Source organism: Equus przewalskii, chromosome 7 (genome assembly GCF_037783145.1).
Source record: "Equus przewalskii isolate Varuska chromosome 7, EquPr2, whole genome shotgun sequence".
Lineage (NCBI taxonomy): Eukaryota > Metazoa > Chordata > Mammalia > Perissodactyla > Equidae > Equus > Equus przewalskii.
Window position 1 is genome coordinate 5,347,498 of NC_091837.1, and position 18,462 is coordinate 5,365,959.

At 50.4% G+C, this 18,462-nt stretch overlaps 2 long non-coding RNA genes across 2 annotated transcripts in view; one reads left to right on the forward strand and one right to left on the reverse strand.

Moving 5' to 3' along the window:
• LOC139084664 (uncharacterized) overlaps positions 1–1,410 on the forward strand; it is a 64,823-nt gene extending 63,413 nt beyond the window's left edge. The window contains exon 8 of the long non-coding RNA XR_011542217.1: positions 1,193–1,410. This is a non-coding gene — a long non-coding RNA (uncharacterized lncRNA). The remainder of the gene's footprint in view (positions 1–1,192) is intronic.
• A 1,453-nt stretch (positions 1,411–2,863) lies between these two features.
• Positions 2,864–16,328, reverse strand: LOC139084665 (uncharacterized). The gene is made up of 6 exons (XR_011542218.1): positions 16,141–16,328; positions 11,096–11,247; positions 9,390–9,522; positions 8,679–8,767; positions 4,559–4,684; positions 2,864–4,233 (listed from the first exon to the last, which is right to left on the reverse strand). It is a non-coding gene; the product is annotated as an uncharacterized lncRNA (long non-coding RNA).
• Positions 16,329–18,462: the final 2,134 nt, after the last annotated feature.

An 18,462-nucleotide genomic window follows, 5' to 3' on the forward strand; every position in this document is an offset into this window, starting at 1 on the left:
AGATAGTTCGATAGATATCTCAGAATCCTATTAATAGCTTTCGGGTACTTTTCTGTAAACTGTCTTCCTATTTTAATGGAGTGGGTGGGACCTGCGTATCACAGAGTGCTCTGGAAATCTGGCCCGAGGCTTCTCCTGCTCCCCAAGCTGATCACAGGGAACTCCTCACGAGGCTGTTTCCACAGGGGTTAGAGAGGCTGCCTCCACCGGCAAAGAAGATTCATCAGAATTTAGAGTTGTTATTTTAAAGATTGGCGCCTGAGCTAACATCTGTTGCCAATATTGTCTTTTTTTTTCTCCTTCTCACCAAAGTGCCCCCAGTCCATAGTTGTACATTCTAGTTGTGAGTGCCTCTGGTTGTGCTATGTAGGACGCTGCCTCAGCATTGCCTGATGAGCGGCACCATGTACACACCCAGGATCTGAACCCACGAAACCCTGGGCTGCTGAAGCGGAGGGCACGAACTTAACCACTCGGCTAGGGGCCTGCCCCTGGGGGTCTTTGTGTTGAAGGATCCGCAGGCTGGGGGGTTGCTGGGATGCGTGAGAGAGGTGCGTGGATGTCTCTAGGATGACTCATGTACACAGCTGGGGATGTGGACGGTCGATGAGAGCACAGATAAAAGAGCAGGTCCGGCACAGTGTCTCTATCCATGCTTCACCCTGTGTGGGAGAGGGGAGAGGCATTTTTGTCTTTTTTGTTGACTCATTTATGTTTTCATTCAAAATTACTTTTGGACTGGCTACTACTAAGTCTCAGCACTCTCCCGGGTTTGAGTGCCACAGCAGTGAAACAACACTGTTAAGGCCACGGGCATCCTTTGGCTTTTAGTCTGACTCAGCGGTAGAGAAGTTGAGCAGATGTTTTCTGTGACTCAGTCAGTTGGACACAGTCAGTACTTACAGGAATAGAGTGTAGAGGACTGAGGTCAAGAAGCAAGTGCTTGGCTAGAAATATATGTATGTAATCGACTGAAGTTTATTAAAGCCATTGTAACTACACTTGTGGATCTGGTCACTGGGAGAAATAATTTTGTTAATGTTCATAAAGCATGTAGGATAATATCTAACACATGGCAGTGCCACAGAAGGATCTGTAGAGTAGGAATAAATGATGCATGGGCTGCGAGTAGAGGATTTAGACAAGAAATCTGGGGACATCTGTGCCACCTTCCTCACCCATTTGCTTGCAGGTTCAGCCCCTCTGCACTTCCCCGGAGGTCCAGCCCTGTCCTAATGCACAGCCCGCATCGTGTGTGGGAGACCCATTCACCCTGCTGTCCACCCTCAGGGCTGTGGGTTCCTGGCTGCTTCCTGGGGGGACTGATGTCCCTGATCATCTTCCCCAGGGTGGACGAGCAACAGGAGAAGCAGGTCTCTCTCCTAAATAATAAAGGTTCTTCTGGAAGAATTCCTTGTGTGTAGTTATTAATGGACCCCTGCCCCACTGAGGGTAAAGGTGGGGACAAGTAAAGAAGGTTATGGAGACTGGCCTGCCGTGGCTGGAAGTGACCTGTGATGAGGGAGAGAGGAACTGGTCACCTCAGGCCCCCCACAGAGAGGGTGTGGAGGAGGGTTAATGCCCTCTGCCCTCTGCCCTCTGCTCACTGGCGGCAGGACACGGTCTCTCTGAGGGGTCAGTCACCCATGGCCCCAACACATAATTAACTAATGGTGGAAGGGGCAGAGGAGTGACTTTATACTGAAGAGGCCATATTTTTGAAGTAAGGAAAAGATGCGGTGACACCTGCAGCACAGCAAGGAGCTCCCTGGGGACGAGAAGCCCCGGCCCCTGTGTGGGGATGGGTGGGGTGCGAGGCAGGGCTGAGTCCAGAGTCTCTCTCTCTCCTTGCTCAGCCCTGGGGTATCCATCCCAGTCACAGGTGAATCTGGGCTCTGAGACAGCAGGGGGCGCTGTGGGCCTGTCCGGAGGGTCTGTGGGGTGATCTCAGCTGGGAACCCAGAGCCTGGAGCCCTGCCTTGTGCATCTGCTCTGTGCTTACTGGGGCCCAGCAGCTGGGAGCTCCCAGGGCCCTAGGAGAGGCTCCCCAGCCCCACCCATACTCAGCTTCCACCAAATGTGGGCCCAGGCACTCCAGGGGAGGGGGGTGGTTTGCATGAAGGGGCCCTCTCTGCTCTCCTGAGGGGAGAGATAAGAGGACTCTGCAGTTCCCTCACTCCTGAGGCTCCGAAGCAGAGCCTGGGTGTCTCCACCGTGGCCTGGACCCCTCTCCTCCTCGCCCTCCTCACTCACTGCTCAGGTGACTGGCTTTGGAAAGCAGGAGAAGTGATTATGGGGGACAATTTGGCTGCTCTTTAACCATAATTTTGTGCACATGCTGCGGGCAATAACCCCAGTCTCAACTCTCCGTGTCTCTACCTCCTCTGTTCCAGGGTCCTGGGCGCAGTCTGGGTGACACAGGAAGCCTCAGTGTCTGGGTCTGTGGGACAGAAAGTCACCCTCTCCTGCGCTGGAAATAGCAACAACGTTGGAATATTTGATGTGGGCTGGTACCAAATTTCTCACGGTGCCCCCAAAACTGTGATGCTCAGAAGTTCTCGTCCCTCAGGGATCCCAGCTCGGTTCTCTGGCTCCAAGTCCGGCAACACGGCCTATCTGACCATCTCTGGGCTCCAGGCTGAGGATGAGGCTGATTATTACTGTTCAGCATGGGACGATAGCATCAGCAATAACACAGTGCTCCGGACCCATGGGGAACCGAGACCAAAACATGCCCCATTCCCTGTGATCACCTCCACACTGCCTCTTACAAACAGGGTTGACTGTGGCCCATCCTAGAGTGTCAACATCTGAGGGTCTGACTCTGAACACAGACCAACTTTAAAGAGTCAGTGGCAGAAGCTCCCTCTCACATTGTTTATAATTTTATTGAGATGTAGTCTGCACGTCATAAAGCTCCCCAGTGTAATGTCTACAGTAGTGCTCAGCATATTTACAGGGCTGTGTAACTGTCACTGTAATCTACTTATAGATCATCTCCATCCTCCCTCAGAGAACGTCCCCACCCATTTGACATCACTCTTCCTGACTCTCTGCTCAACCTTAGGGAACCGCCCATCCACTGTCTGTCTTCATACATTCCCCTATTCTGGACATTTCATGTAGCTGGAACCAGGAAAATACGTGGCCCTTTGTGACCACCTTATTTCACTTATTTCATTTGCATAAGAGTTTTGATGTCCATCTATGCTGTGGCATGACAAAGTAGTCCATTTTTAATTGCCAAATAATACTCCATTGTGTGAGCAAACCACCATTTGTTTATGCATTCACCTGTTGATGGGCATTTGAGTTGTTTGTCATCTTTCACTAGTATGCATGATGCTGCTAGCAACGTTCAGGTACAAGTCCTGTTTGCTTTGGTTTTGATGAATATGTGTCTTCATTTGCCGGAGAGGCACCCAGGAGCGGGATTGCTGAGACGTATGGTGCTTTACGTTACAGTGCTGAGGAGCTGTCAGATCTTTCCAATATGGCCGCACTGGTTTACATTTCCACCAACACCATCTGCATGTTCTGATTCCCACACATCTTCCCCAACGATTGTTATTGTCTCTCATTGTTATCATAGCCCTTCTAGTCTGGGGGGAGTGATACCTCAGTGCATTTTGACGGGTATTTCCCTTATGCCCCATGGTGTTGAGCCTCTTTTCATGTGCTGTGTTGTTTTTCAAAAGTGATGAGCAGCAGAGGCTCTGAGGCCCTTCCACAGATCACTGACACTAAGAAACTTTAGATTCAGCTGTTGCCAAAATCACACACTCAGCCTGTTCAGCTCAACTCAGCAGAAAATCTTTCTTCAGGAACAACATTCCTCTCAGAGGCAACCAGCAGCATGAGGCCACCTTCCCACGTGAGGACCATAAGATCGGGATGTCCTGTGGAATCTGCCTGTGACAGGCACTGAAGCCTCAGGGCTCACACTCTTTTCCAGGACCGTCTATAGAGTCTCATTTCTGCGCATGTCTCACACTCAGTCACCTCTTCAGTAAAGCCCCAGGCCCAGCGTGTGTCTTCTGACACCTCAGCAGAGGCCGCTCCGCTGGGAACCAGGCTCGGGTGGAGCTTGAGTGCAGCCCCTTCTCCCTGCACACACAGCGCCGTCTTCATTAACCACAAGGACCGCAGAGACCGCAGGCAACCATCTGACACAGAATGCACACGGACACTCTGGGAAAAGATAAAAATTCCAACGGGGGGATCAAACACGACCTGAATAAATGTAAAAATAGACGTTGCTGAGAATGATTAATATCAAAAATATGAAATGTATGCTTATTTAATATATAAATATAATAATTATGTGTAGTATCAGTCAGAATATTCGGGAAACATGACATTTTTTCTAATATTTATGTGGGAAAAGTTAAGTCCAAGAATAGCCTAGAGCATTTTGTGAACAAATGAAAAGGAATTGGGATATAAATGATTAGATATCGAGATCTATTTGAACACACAGATAATTTAAAGAGTATGCAGTGGTTGCAGAAATGAAACAGAACAACCAACCACACAGAAATCAATGGAACTCAATTACCTGCCGAGGAGGAGGCCTGTGCGCACGCACAGCGGGCTCACGATGGGCTGTCCAAGTGCCACGCAGCAGTCACATCGTGAGCTCAGTTCTCAAACAGATCCACGCATCTTCAGGAAACACAGATGTCTTAATAAAAAAAGTGAGATTCAGAATAAGATCTCTGGAAACTACCATTTATGTAATTTTAAAAACACAAATAGTTGCAACCATGTTGGAATAACTGAAAAATGATTTAACTGCCCATTGCAAACAACTGGAAAAACAGATACATGTATAAAAGTTCTTTCAAACATTAGACAGCAGGCAGAACAAGATTATTATTTTTGTGAGGAAAAAAATGGCACAAGTTGTATCATCAGCCCATCTTTTTTGTGTGATGCACAGCCTGGCCCCTGGAGCAGAGAGGGGAGCTGAGGCAGCGCACAGCCTCTCACCGAGTGGAGCAGACGGAGACCTGAGCTCAGGGATCCGAGGCTCTTGGGAGCTGTGGGGATGAGTTCTGGAGAGGAGCGCCCTTCACAGAAAACATCTAGAAATCAGCATGGGGTTCCTCTCATCTTAGCTGAACCCTAAAATCCATGTGCATAGTGTGAAACTACACAAGGTCTGTCCACAGGGTGACCAGGAGCTGGTGGATGAGCAGTGTCCACGACTCACACAGGCTGCGAATTGTACACATTTCAAGCAGCCAGCTGTGGTCCTTGTTCATCACTTTGGGGCACTTAGTCGAGTTCACAGAAAAATACAGCAGAGGGGCTAAATGATTCCGAGAATATGCTGTTGTGGAAGAGCACTTACAGTCTACAGCAAGCCTCAGAAGGATCAAGCTGAGGCGTCAATATGCTCACAAGTGTTTCCAGCTGCTTTATTCATGATGGCCAACACTTGGAAGCAACCAATACGCCCTGCAACAGGTGAATGGATAAAGAAACACCGGTGCATCTATACAGTGGAACGTGATTCAAGGATAAAAATACATATCATTTGGCCCCCAAAAGGCATGGAGGAAACTGACATGCATGTTTCTATGTGAAAGAAGCCAATCAGAAGTGGCTGGATCTGCGAGGGGTCCGGGATGGAGAGGGCAGGAACCCTGATCGCCTGCTCCAGCTCAGATCACAAGTCTCCTGCATCCACCAGAGGGCGCTGGTGCTCCCCAGGTCCTCAGCTTTGAGCTCTTCTCTCCCCTGCGTCTTGGAAGTGTTCCTGTGTAATCCTTGCAGAGAAGCCCTTTCCTCTCCTACACTCTCCTTTTAGTAGATGCAGGCCAGGCTAACGTTGAAGGAGGGGCACCCACAGCCTCCAGAAAGGGGAAGATTCGAGTGGAGACCTCCCACCCTGAGAATACAGGTAACATACAAGAAGGGTTGGTGGGCTCAGGCCTGGTGGTGGAACTCAGGAAGCAGAGTCTGGGGGCATCTCCACCATGGCCTGGGCTCTGCTCCTCTCACCCATATAGCTCACTGCACAGGTGGCTGCCTCCAGGGAATTCTGGGAGGACACCTGGACGTCTCCTGGCATGATGACCTCTTTCTCTTTCCTGGCAACGGAGTCTGTCCTGTCCTTACTGATCTCTGTGTTGCTCCCTCTTTGCAAGGTCTTGGGCTGAGGTTGTGCTGACTCAGACCAGCTCTGTGTTGGAGTCTCCGGGGCAGGAGGCCACCATCTCCTGCACCCACAGCAGTGGCTACATTGGGAGCAGATATGTGCACTGCTACCAGCAGTGCCCCCATCAGCGAAATCTACAAGAGTGACAAAGGACCCTCCAGGGTTCCTGATCAGTTTTCTGACTCCATAGCCAGCTCCCCTAATGCCACCTGCCTGACCGTCTCTGAGCTGCAGCCTGAGGACGAGGCCGACTACTCCGGTCAGTCTGATGACAGCAGCTATAAGCGCACAGTGCTCCAGACCCGTGGGGCAGTGAGATGGAAGTTCCCCAGGGCCTCCCCATGCTGGGTCTGCCCTCAATCTGTCCCCAGCAGAGATGGTTGTTCTTTCTTGTCTCCTGCTGGAATATCCATGTTGAGATTGCATGTTTATGAATCTATTTTTTTTTTCCAAAATTTCCCCCCATGTCTTGATGGATGATTTCCTACTTCCTTTGCAATCATTTCATGGAGGTGATTTGGTTCAAACAGGGTTTCTGAACCGCGGCACTACTGGACAATGTGGCTGGGTCATTCCCTGTGCTGGGGCTGTTCTGCATATTGCAGGATGTTTAAAAACATTCTTTGGGGTCCGCACATCAGATAACAGCACCCTACTCTCCAAGTCATGACACACAAAAACACCTCCAGACATTCCCCAAAATGCCCTAGGGAGGGGGGCCAAATCACCCCAGTTTGGGACCCTCTGGGTTAGAAGAACATATTCTCAGCTCTTAGGAGGCCTTTGACGTTGAGTCCTGTTCCCGACATTCAACTGGACAGAAGGCTGGATGTGTCACCTCTCTGTGCTTCCGCTTTCCCATCTGTTACACAAAACAGGTGCACAGACTCAAATGAGGCCAGAGAACCTGTGACCCAATCACACGGAATCTCCTCTCAACCAGAGTGTGGAGCACACATTTAGTCAGAATAGATGTGCAATTAATATTTTAAAGTTTTACACAATGCACATGAAAATGTAACAGATCCATCTTCATCTGTTCTCTTAGTGAGCGTTTTTCAAGCATGGGATACAAAGATGAATAAAAACAGACAGAGTCACGTACCCTTGGAGTTTGCATTGTAGTGTGGGTACAAGACAGCAGACAGAAGCATCCAGGTGGATGGTGGAGCGATTCTGAGGACAGAAGATGACCCCCAGGAGCAAATAAACTGCCGAGTGCATGTTAGTTGTTTGAACATCTGCTCACATTTCACTGAACTAAGAGCCTGTGAGACAATTGATTGTCACACAATACTAAATACACAGTTCAAAATCCACCATATGCTGAATGAAATTCAATATGCAACACCTTAGTCCTCAAATCCGCCAGTGGAACCAGGTGGGAAAACTCACGAAGGAAGAATGATGGGTTTGAAATCTTAGTGTCCAAAAAAGACACGATTCTTGAAGTGCATGAATGGAGACCCATAGTAGACTGTCTGAGGATGGACGTGCTGGTCTGGACTTTCTTCTACTCAAATTTGTCATCCATGAACCTCACGGCTCCAAAACATAGGATGCCTTGCTCTTCCTTCACTTTCTCAGTCAGTACAACAAGCAAATAAGCTAACCATTCAGGAGATGACAACGCAAATACATTTATGTGAGAGTAGTCATGACGCATTGCTTTAATGTACAAGGGTTTTGGGACAGTAAAAATGCATGTGCATGCTGAAGCATGGACCGATGATGTGGTACGGTGTTTGGAATTTGTTTTCATATTTAGGTATTAGGATGAGGGATAGAGAAGGGTTGGAGATTAAAGAAGTTGAGTCCTATTGATGACACTTGAGGTTGGGTGACGGGTGCAGGTCGTTCTTTGACTCATTCTCTGTAGTTTGTGTAACTTCAAAATTGTCCACAATATAGTTTTTAAATTCTCTACTCCTGTCTGATACTGTGGGTATGTCCTGCTAAGAGACACTCAGAGTTGCCAAAATGTGTGTTTTCACCATGATTTCAAGTTTAAGCCCATCTATTCCCAATAGACAGAAGACGAGTTGGCTTGGAAGCCATGAAAGGGACAGGAATGCCCACTTTTGAAACTACAGGCAAGTGAGGGAGGCTAGAGGTCTGAGAATAAGGAGAGGGGCTGGGAGGTGGCCCATGGAGGGGGCAGGGACCAGACCATGAAGTCACCTTAGGGGAGCTGAGGAGTTGAGTTTTATGCAAACAGAAGTGAGGAGTTACTGAAGGGTGTTAGGCAGGGGGTTGATCCACCTGAGCTGGTCAAGCATGTGATTGGGATCAGCAGATCCCAGCTGCTTCTCTGGATCCAAAGATGCCTCGGCCAATGCAGGCTTTTTGCTTATCTCTGGGCTCCAGCCTGAGAACGAGGCTGACTCTTACCATCAGATCTGGCACAGTAGTGTTTCTCACAGTGGCGCACAGAGATGGGGAATTTGGGACAAAAACCTGGGCCTGCTCAGTGTCTTGTTCCATGACGGTTTTAAGTTTTAAAGTAACTCACACGCATACAAATGACCTTCGGAAGTGCTTCTGTTTCATAGTGCATCCACTCCCAATTTTTCATTCCATGTTTCTGAAGTCTCAGGAAAACTAAACACAAAAATAAAAAGAAAAAATTCATGATGACACTGAAATGTTGCCTGGTTATTCATGTGGAATAGAACCAAAGATTTTTTTTCTCTTGAAATAAGGAAAATGAGACTTCCCTAGCTTTTACTGTCATCAGAGTCCAGGGACCCTGCAGACAGGTGGACAGACTAGCACAGAATGGACTGTGCTCTGTGAGGGGTCAGAGGCCTTCCCATCCTCCAGGCTCCTGTGCCCAGGGGCAGCGAGGCTCACTGTGTCCCAGGGATGACACACCACGATGTGAGGTGCTGAGTGAGGAAAGAGCTTGGGGGGAATTCCAGGCACAGAGCTAGCCTGGAACCCTCACTGGGCACCGGAGCCTTCAGTTGTAAAGTCAGGGAGAGGGGCATTAGTCAAAGGGGCAGTTTGGGACTTGTGTCCAGGGAACCTCTTTATGGGGCATGAGAGGGTGGGGGATGCTCAAAGAATGCTGGAAAATGCCGAGCCTGCTCCAGAGGAGTTGGGTGAAGTAGGTCCATGGTTAAGACCTTACAGCTGACACCACTCAGGACCCAAGGAGCCTTCCATGACTGGGTTTCCCTGAGCCCACAGCTATGACTTGTGTCCACTTCTCCTCTCATACCTCACTGGAGCTTTCCAACAACCCAGGGCGTGGGGCGGGGCTGTGAACATCAGGCGCAGGGACTCCCCAGTGTGTGCGTGTGTGACTCCTCCTGTGAAGCTCCTGATGGGCCCGGATCCAAGGTCACCTTCTCCTGCACAGGGAGCAGCAGAGACATTGGGTGTCACCATGGCAATGGTACCAAGGACTCTCATGCAGAGCCCCTACTTGTGTGACCTAGGACAGCAGTGGGGACCTTCCAGGGGTTCCAGACTGATTCTTGAGATCCACATTTATTACTAGAACCTCTTTGGCCACCTCTGGGCTCCAGCGTGAGGATGAGGCTGATTATCACTGCTACAGAGCTAAATACAACCCAAATACCACAAAGAGCTCCCATTCCATGGAAAGATGGAGATACTTAGCTCTCAATGCAAACAGAATTACTTTGTTTCCAAAAAGAAAATAGCCTCCACAGGGGCTGTTTGTGGATGAGAAGGGCCGAAGTATAGCGTTTATGACCCAGAAGAACCATGTGATCTCACCCTAGTCCTGTGTATGTCTCCTGGTACCAGCCGGGGGTTGGCGGATAATTCTCTGAGCTCTGAAACCTTAAAGAAGCTATACTTCTCACTGTCACCTGATTTCAGAACTTTGATTTCCTGATTTCCAGGAGTTCTCCTCCTCATTGAGGAGAACCAAATGAGACATTAGTGACATGAACAAATCAATGTCTCAGCCCCAAACGTCACAGAGAAGACTTACTCAATCTACTGCCCTGGGCAGTGACATCATAAAAAATCCATCTGCAAAAGTCAGCAACCCCTTCCAGGACAGCTGAGTGGTGTCATAGGACATGGGCTCTGAGCCCAGCAGGGGACGCTGTTGGACTGCTCCTGAGAGGACAGGGTTCTGGCCCAGGCCATCAAGGAAAATACTCTAATGCGTCTTTCACACTTGGGCAACAAGTGTCCACATTGAAGTTTTACTTCCTGCACCTGGGGCCTCCAGGAGCCACATTCGATCTCGTTTCTGACACACACATCCAAGTCTCATATTTCATTCTTTACATCTCGTGGAGACATTGTCCTGAGCTTATGTTCAAGAAGGTGTAGATGCACGATTACACAGCAGGAACAAATTTGCATGAAGAAACGTGGCCTGTGAAGCTCTCTGGGCACAGGACAAGAGATGCCTGGAGACGGGAGAGTCACAGTTCCAACAAGTAGACCTGAGCAACGAAGACTCTGGGGCTTCACCACCATGACTCAGATTTCTCCCCTCATCACCCTCCTCACTCACTGAACAAGGAGTTTCATTAGGGGGAAAGTGAAGGATGATGGTGGGGGTGGGGCTTTTTCTCCTGACATGTGGCACAAGCAGTGGGTAATTCCATTCTTTCTACCTCCTTCTCTCCCTAATTCCAGGGTCCTGTGTGTGACTGTACTACACATGCCATCATGCACAGTGTCTAGGGGTGTGTGTGTGTGTGAAAAATGAGTGAGGAAACATCTTCTCTAATATGGACTCCAAACCAGAAGGCATCATGGCTGAGTTCTATCACACATGCAAGGAAGTATCCCAAAGACTTAAAGGGCACATAGTCCAATCTAATTTACTGATTCTCGAAAAAGATAGGAAACCCAACCCAACAGAAACAGTATCAGATTTGAAAATTATAGGATACCATCATTTATAGACATTAATGCAAAAATTGCCCAACATACTAGTAGAATCCATGCTATATCAAGACAGAATCAAGTCTGCAGGAGCTGGTGAATATGGATTTTGGAGGGAGATCAAGATATGAAGAGGTTCTGAACCATATGTCAGTTGCCCCATTCAGGGAGGGAATTTTGGAGCTCTCAGTGGTGCTTCCCTGACACAGAAAAGGAGAAAAAGATGGAATTAGTGCAGACACGGCCACGGAACTTGCTGATCCTCTAGCCCACGATGAACAGCCAGCATCAGCCTGGTCCTTCAGACAGAGACAGCACAGCCAAGGGAGAGCAGCATCACCCAAGAGCCACCAGGGGGAGCTCCTCTCTGCTCCTTCCTGCACTGTGAGGGGCTCCTGGGCCATGGATTCCTCTGCCACGTGCAATTTACCAATCCTCAATTCAAAGCTGGCTCTGAATTGTCACTCAGACCTTCTCTGCAGGACACAATTGTTTTGAAGCATGATGCCTTCCAAATACCTGAGACAATTTACCAAGATCACTCAGGCTCCCTCCAGAGTTCAGGAAACAATGCTGGCAATTATGACCTCTCAATTTATTCATGATGAAATGGATAATAAATGCTTTAGCCCTTAAAGTGTCATGTTTTTAGAAAATATGTCTTTCTAGTCTATTTTTTCTCATTTTTCAGTAATATTTCTTAGTTATTTATGGAAAATGATGTCATTTATATTTTCAGATATTTTAATTATCTAATTATTTATTTTTATCTTAAAGATTTTCTCCTATCAAAATTTGAAACATATTAAATATATAATATATATATATATTTCTCTTCTGTCTCAGACATCTAGTTGATTATTAGGCATAAAACAACTTAGCATGAGTCATTTGGTCTGACATAAATTGATCCTCCCACGTGATGAGAAAGGAAAGAAGAGCCATGCACATTCTATTAATCAGACAACAGTCTAGAGATTTAGAAATGGATAACAAACCATGTTTTCATTTCACACTGTGATCAACACCCATTTGGGGGCTTCTCTTTACCAGCTGCTTGAGGAAGTTTTATCTTCCTGGGCCTTCCCTTTACCTCTCAGACCCCCTGCCCCTTCCCATTCCTTCTGCTCCACAGGAGACTAAGGGAGCAGGGGATTAAAACGCTCCATGATGGTCACGCTCACTTGTTCAGGAGCAGGGTTATCATTTTCTCTGATTATGAACACGTGGATTCCTATTTGGTTGTATACCATGTTGGGAGGAATCCCATAATTTCATGGAGATAATGTGACCTTTCCCCCTCAACATCTACAGTTACATCGAAGCTACTCCATATATTTACCGTTTCATAGAGCCATCCCAAGTCTGGCAGTGCAGCCCTCTGAGTCAGCACCCCAGCCCTGGTCAGCTCCACTGCGGCTAGTGGGACAGGGTCCAGGACTGAGTCAGGGGGAGACCCCTGTCCCTTCACACCCCAGACATGGGCTCTGTGATTTCCCAGTGGACTTGCTGCTGGAGGGAGGAGTGACTTCTAGGCTCCTCCAGAGAAGGCAGAGAAGGGATTTCACTGAGGAAGGAAGAATCTTCCCAGGGATGGGAATGGATTTGAGATGAACGAGATGCTGGGACCGGGAGGTGGAGAACACACCCGTCTCTTCGCTCAGCCCTCAGGCTCTCCAGAGAAGAAATTCTGGAGTCTACATCCCTGAAGGCACCAGGGATGCAGAGGAGCTGATTTGATGAAAGCCATCAGCCCCCATCACTCAGTGTCTCAGTCACAGCGCAGTCATTGGTCTGTGTGAGTTCCCAGCATCTGTGTCTTTCAAGATCTCCCCCTGGGACATAAGGGTGACACAGGGACAGGAAAAGAGAGGAAGCTGATTTGCATGAAGCACCTTCTCCACCTAATGGGTTTGAGAGGCATGAAAAAGCCCTGAGGATGTCACTCTCCAGCCCAGGAGCCTGAGGAGGTGACGTCCTGTGCGTGTCCCCACCATGGCCTGGACGGTGCTTCTTCTCGGGCTCCTCGCTTACAGCTCAGGTAAGATGAAGGGTCTCTGCATCCTTGGGAGACATAAAAGCATGGTCTTAGGGTGACCCTTGTGTCCCATAACAACACCTGTCTTTTTCCTGTTGGTTTTAGGGGTGGATTCTCAGACGGTGGTGACCCAGGAGCCATCACTCTCAGTGTCTTCAGGAGGGATGGTCACACTCACCTGTGGCCTTAGCTCTGGGTCAGTCTCTTCAGGTTATGACCCCAGCTGGTACCAGCAAACCCCAGGCCAGGCTCGCTGCACACTCATCTACAGCACAAACAGCCACCTCTCTGGGGTCCCTAATCACTTCTCTGGATCCATCTCTCGGGAACAAAGCCACCCTCACCATCACGGGGGCCCAGCCTGAGGACGAGGCCGACTATTACTGTGCTCTGGTTATGGGTAGTTACACTGACACAGTGATGTAAACCCATGGGGAAGTGCAGCCAACATCTCCTCCTATGCTCAGAACGGCTCAGCCCTTCGAAGCAGGAGAGAAAGGGAGAGGGGGGAGATGGTACCACCACCAGGTGGGGGAGCTCCATGGCCCCGACCTCCTATCCAGTGGTTCATCGCCATGAGCCTCCTCCAGCCTCTCCCAGGCTATCTCCATCCCTCTAGCGTGACTCCTCCAAGATTTTCCTTCTTCTCTCTCTGCCTGTGAAGATGGGGGGCAGGCTCAGCTCCAAAATACATCAACCAACAGTGAGACTCGGAGACCCCACCATGACTGTGAGTCTCTTCTTATGTCAAAGAGCGTTAACAGATAGGTCCTTATTCATTAATTGGATGATGGAGAACAAATTAATACTTAATATGTCTTCATAAACATACATGAGCCAGGTCCATAGCACATTGCTGTTCTGCTCCCTGTGCCAGATGCTTGTCATCATTGCACAATGAAGACATGAAGGAAAAGCATGTGGGACAGCTCAGTGTTCAATGCTGTCAGAGAGATAGTTGATGCTGTTCTGATATCCATTTCCCACACTTGTCAGCTCCTGTGACTTGGATAATCATTAATGAACTATGACAGACTTTTACCTTTTTATTAATATAAAATTTCTCTTAACCTTAATCTAAAAATGTGTTATCTTTTTAATACTTTATTGATTTTGGGAAGTATTTGCTCTCTGGGAAATTGGATAATCAACTTACACCAGCATCTTGGCTCACAGTAGGGTGCATGGCCCAGTGATTGTGGCGACAGGGACCAGGTCTAAGCCCAGTGCCCCTGACATTATTTCCACCCAGAGCTGAAGTTTGACCAGGGAGCAGCAGGGGGCGCCGTGGGTCTCTCCAGGGTCTGCACTGTGGGTGCCCTCTGCTGTGTAGTCTCCCAAACTCCCCAGGGCTGGGGCATTGGAGCCTCCTGTGCTGATGGGGACCCTGCAGCTGTGTCCTGTCTGGGCTGGGCAGAGTCTCGTGCTCACAGGGCTGAGTAAGGACCCAGCAGCTGCTTCCCCCCTAGACCCTCCCAGGGGGCAAATTATGATTCTCACTCATCTTACCCCAATTCCCACAACTCACCCATCACTGGAGGGGAGTTGAAAAAGGTCTTGTCTATGATTTAGAAATATAAACAAACAAAACTGGATTGAAAACCTGGCTCTTTCAAATAGCGGCCATGCATCATGTTGATGCTGCTGAATTGCTCTGTGTGTCACTGTCATTGCCTGGACAGGTGCCATCATGTCCCCCCCTCACCAAGCTGGAGGGAAGAGCACACGGGATGAGGAAGCCAGAGCAGCGAATGCAGATCTGGGACACAGAACAGCAACGAGAATGGTCAGTGCTGCCGCCAGCTCCAGGTCCCCTGAACCATCACTGAGCTCTCATGTCAGCCTGAGTCAGGGGTGGACTGAGGGGAAGCTGAGGGAGACACCTGGGGCTTCCTGTGGTCAGCTGCACACAGGGCGTTGGACACGGTGGAGACAGCACTGAAGGAGCCTCTTTGAAAGGAGAGGTGAGCAGAGTTTGGGCGTGTGTGCAGATAGTGATGAGGGCCTCACACACCCGCTGTCTCCCAGAGGAATCCTGTCAGGGTCAAGAACGGACGGAGGTCAGCAGATCCCACCGTCTGTGAGATACGGAAAGGCACTGTCTCCTCCCACACTGTGTCTTCAGTGCCCCGGGTGCCCAGCCCTGATCTGTGTGAGGAGGGGAGGGGTTGTTAGAGCAGGAAGGGCTGGCAGCTTCATAAGGACAATGAGTTTTACTTTTGAGGGAATTGGAAATTCTGGGACCACATCAATGAGGTTTCATTTGGGATTCCCAGTTTCTCAGTGGTTAGGAAGAAGTAGAAGCTTGAATCAGATTTCCACTATAATTTATTTATTGCTTTTTCATAAATTCCGGTGAAAATTTCATCTAATCCTTACTGAGGGTCTGTTGTGTGCAAACAGCAGCACTAAATAGCGGACAGACTGTCTAACTGTCTTAACGTCTAATTTCACTACCAGCTTTGTGGTCAGAATAATTACCTTTTCCTCCAACTTACTTAGCTGGAAATATAGGCTAGAGAGATGAAAACAAGGTGCTCAGGGTTGTCCCACCAGTAATGACAAAAGTAGGTCTTGATTAATGCGTAGTTGATGCCAAAGGCCATTTTAACCAGAACATAATTGCCTCTCACAAATACGTAATGAAAGTAAATCAATGAAATGAACGTAAATGAAAGTAAATTAATGTAATGTAAGTGACAGGAAAAATTCAAAATGTTTTACTACATTGTCTGAGTGCTTATACTTAATCTTTCCGGCTGGCCTCATAAATCATGAGTTATAGTCAGCCAGCAATCACAGTCTGCAGGTGCTGTGGAAGGTTCTAGCCAGACCCAGTCAAGATGCTGCTGACTGAGGAGGCAGGAGAGATCACATGTCTCTCCTGCGGCGGCCTTGGCCAGCCTTCCAACGATGGTCAGGGAGAAAGGGTTTGAGAAGGTCCTTCCCCTGCACTCCTCTCCCAGGAGCCGACCAGGAAGCATCTGGGGGCAGCAGAGGGGAGACTGGGAGGGAAGGGCAGTGGGGGCTGAAGGCCCCCTGGGTCAGCACTGACCTGATCGCTGGTGGGGAGGGACGAGTGGCCGCTTCCGGGGGCGACAGCAGTTGGCCATGGAGGGCGACGCCCAAGGCGGCAGCTGGTCCGCAGGACGCGCTCACCGAGGTTCAGCGGCATGTTTTTGGACGCGCAGGAGAGCCCAGAACAGGCGGAGCATAGGACGATGGCGGAGCCCGGCAGGCCGCCCCGGCCACGCCGCGCCGTCACGTGCCCCGCAGGCCCCGCCCCTGAGCGCCGCAGTCTAGACCCCACTGCATTTCTCCTCTGATTCTCAGACGCCTGAGGACTCGCTGTGGTCGTGTCCGGAGGCCCCTAGCTGAGACGGCGCCAGGTGAGTTTCCAGGGGACTGCGGGCGGGGCCCGGGGTGGGGGTCAGGCAGCGCGGGACAGGGGGTGCGGTGTGGCATCCCAGGAGGCGGGCGGCTCACGCTGGGACCTCCATTCCCCACCCGCCATGTCTCCAGCAGGTCCCCGCTGCCCTCAGCCTTGCTGAGACCCAGCCTTCAGGTCAAGCGCCTTCAGCGGGCTGGGAGCAGGATTCCGCCCAGAGCAGTGTCGCAGGGGTCTGGGATGAGGGGTGGTCCTGGGCCAGTTCTGAACACTGGGAGCTGGGATCTTAGAGGATGCTGTGCACCTGAATTAATCAAGGAGCCTCTAAAGTTCTCCAGAACCAAATAGAACCCTGGGGCCCCTCTAGGGATGCAGATGCCACAGGTGGGGGTCGGCAGCTTCAGGATGAGTGACCGCCCTTCGTGCAGCGCTGCAGTGTCCTTTGTGGGTGGAGGCTGCCATGGTGGGCTCTTGGAAAATCTCAGGACCCTCAGCGCCTCCAGCCCCCCATCCCCACCCTGCCAGCCAGAAGAGGGTGCCCCCTGGCCTTGCTTCTCTCTACACTGCTCCTGGTTAAATTCCCCGGGGAGGAAAGAAAAACAACAAAACAAAAAACTAATTCTCCAGGGAGAAATCTTGAGTCAGATTTGCGCTTAGGCTTCTCACTGAGAACTTTGGTCATATTTTTCCTGGTGGACGTTGATGGAGGGAGAGCAGGCACCTCGCCTTTGGGCACGGGGATTCAGGGAGAGCGGTGAGCAGGGCATGAGGGTGCTCCACCTTTGTTGGGGCCCCTCTGCACAGTTTGTTGGCTTCCTCTCAGACCAGCAAGTGGGGGAGGCTCAGACCCCTGGAGGGGAGACAGATTGTGCCTCTCCTGATGCCCTGGACCCCCGTCCTATTGCTGGGGTCTCTGGAGTCCTGACCTTGACTTCTGGTCTGTGTCCCCACATGCCCACCTCAGGGTGCCTCCTTCTGTGAAGGTGCTGGGTCAGGCCAGGCCCTCAGGTACCTGCATGGCCCCATAGGCCGCTGCTGCCCCCTGCAACTGTGGAGAGGAGGCTGCCTGTCCTGGCCTGGCTGCCTGACTACTCCGTGCAGTGGCTGAAGATGGGCTTCATCCCTGGGCTCTCAGTCTGACTCATGGTCATTCCCCAGGCACTGGCCCGTGCTGAGGTGGCCTGACTCCTGCCCCAGGTGACATGTCTGCCCCTCCTGCTGGCCTCCTCCCCTCCCCAGGACCCAACCCCCATGCCTCATCACCCACCCCCAAGCAGAGTAGAAATGCACAGTTTCCACTCGAGACAAGCAGAGCACCCAGGGTTCCAGCCCCATGGGAGCCAAGAAGCCTTGCATTACGTCTAGAGCATGTGACTGCCTTTGGGTGGATGCAGACCCCTGTAACTGCTCTTCTCACACTTGTCACACTCAGTTACCAAGGCAGTTCTCGATGGTGTGATGGGGCCAGGGGGTGACTCACTGTAGCCTTAAGAACGCTTCCTCAGGCTCACAGACTCACACATAAGCACCGAGGCCTTTGTGCTCTGGCAGGTTTCATCCGAGGCCCCAGTGGGTGTGGGTAGAAAAGAGGTCCCCTGATCACAGCAGGTCACACCTGTGGATGATAGAGGATGAGCAGTTACCCTGCCTGTGTGCGGAGGTGTGACCAAAGTACAAAGTGGACACACAGACCCCTGTGCTGAGATATCTACACCAGGGACACTGTGGGCATGCCTTGTGCCTCCGGGGGCCTCATCCCTCTCTCCCCTCAACAGTACAGCCTCTACTCTGCCTTCATGAGTGCTCAATGTAATTCTTCCTGGGAATCCCCCAAGGATGTGATTCTGGGTCCCACGGCCATCATGTCCCTCCTGGTCTCCTGCTGTGCCTTCCCTGAGTCCCACCTGTGCTGTGCTGTGGGCCTGCTCCCCCTGGGGCTGAGGAGGGGAGGGAGCCTGCAGCTCTGCCTCCTGGGCAGCTCTGGAGCCC